A 1,676-nucleotide genomic window follows, 5' to 3' on the forward strand; every position below is an offset into this window, starting at 1 on the left:
CTGGGGCCCCTGGGATGCTCCTAGGGTGGGTGCCTGCAGCAGGGAGATAACTGGAGGCCCCAGCACCCGTGGCCTCAGGAGCCAGAGCTGGGCCCCCACGCCCCTGGGAGGGATGAGGAGGCCCCTTGGCCTTGGAGCCGAATCAGGGCTAACACTCAGCCACCACCGCTGAGCTGTAGGGGCCTGGGCTTGTTTGGTGGCTAGATGTCTATGTCCCAACCCCTGGAATATGTATGTTACCTGGCAAGGGGGTATTAAGATTGCTAATCTTCTGATCTTGAGATAGCATCAGTATCCTGGATTATCAGGATGGGGCTGTTATCAGGAAGATCCTTTCCAATGCCACCCCCCCGGGGGGGGGGTGGAGTCTGACACATGGGCAGGAGAACTGGTGGGCCAGACCCGTTAGAGAAGCAGGCCGGAGAGGCCACCGCTGCCCATCTCACACTGGCTCATTAGCGACCACCTATTGGGCACCTGCTAGGTAGGCTGGGCTGACACCGGGCTCAGCCCCCAAATTAAAGTTCAGACGGATGAGGCCCCTGGTCCAGGAGCATGATACAGTGTGGTAGCTCAGACTATGGAGGGGCCCTTCCTCATGCCCGTGGATGGTGGTCATTCCCTGGGATCTGGAGCCAATGCCAGCTAGACCAGGAGGCCAAACCACATCTCATAGGGTGGCATGACCTTTTCAGCAGCCTGCAGCAGAGCTCACTGGATCTGGGGAGCAGGGTGGGGTGAGCCAGGAAACCCCAGGTGGACCCCTCAGGGCTGGGGACTCAGGGCAACCTGGAGCAGGGGAGGGGTGGGCCAGGACACAGCCAGCACCAAAACAGACCCTGGCACCTCCCTGCCCCAGGCTGCTGTGCTCCTTCCAAGCCAAGCCTGGAGCTGCTGGACAGGTTCATTTAGTTTGTGCAGGAAACGCCCATTTGGCTGCCTTCCCTTCCATTTGCTTTTTTTTTTTTTTTTTTAAAGATTTTATTTATTTATTTATTCATGAGAGAGAGAGACAGAGAGAGAGAGAGGCAGAGACACAGGCAGAGGAAGAAGCAGGCTCCATGCAGGGAGCCCAACATGGGACTCGATCCCGGGACTCCAGGATCACACTTTGGGCCAAAGGCAGGTGCTAAACCGCTGAGCCACCCAGAGATCCCCTCTCTCTCTTTTGTAGCCAAATTCCCCTCCAAAAAGTCTATCCTCACTCTGCTGAGGTGGTTGGGGTAAGGACTTAAAGGAATTGATGGTTGAAGAGAGACAGAGGGATCCTCTAGGCCGCTGCCAGTCTGTCTCCCAAAACTTGTGTTTTTTCCTCCATGTTCTGCTCAGGGGATGGGTTTGAGCTCAGGCAGCTCACGAGAAGCCTCCTCCTTCCATCGGTGAATTTGGGGAGCAGGTCAGAGGAGAGCGTGTGGGCGGACTCGAGAGACCTTTCCCCTCGACTTTGGTGGGTTAGGGCATGTTTCCTGCCCCAGCCGGGAGCCCTCGCCAGCAGCCACCCGTGTGCCATCAGACTGGAGGTGTTTGCAGAGGAGGCTGGTTCTCTGGGCTGTGCTGTCCCTTCTCTCCGGGGCCTGCATGTGGGCCAGGACTCATTAGGACCCAGGTCACCTCGATTGTGTGGAGCCGGGGCTACAATAATAAACCTCAGTAACTCAAGGCACACATCAGGATGC

This window comes from Canis lupus, chromosome 9 (assembly GCF_011100685.1).
Source record: "Canis lupus familiaris isolate Mischka breed German Shepherd chromosome 9, alternate assembly UU_Cfam_GSD_1.0, whole genome shotgun sequence".
Classification (NCBI taxonomy): Eukaryota; Metazoa; Chordata; class Mammalia; order Carnivora; family Canidae; genus Canis; species Canis lupus.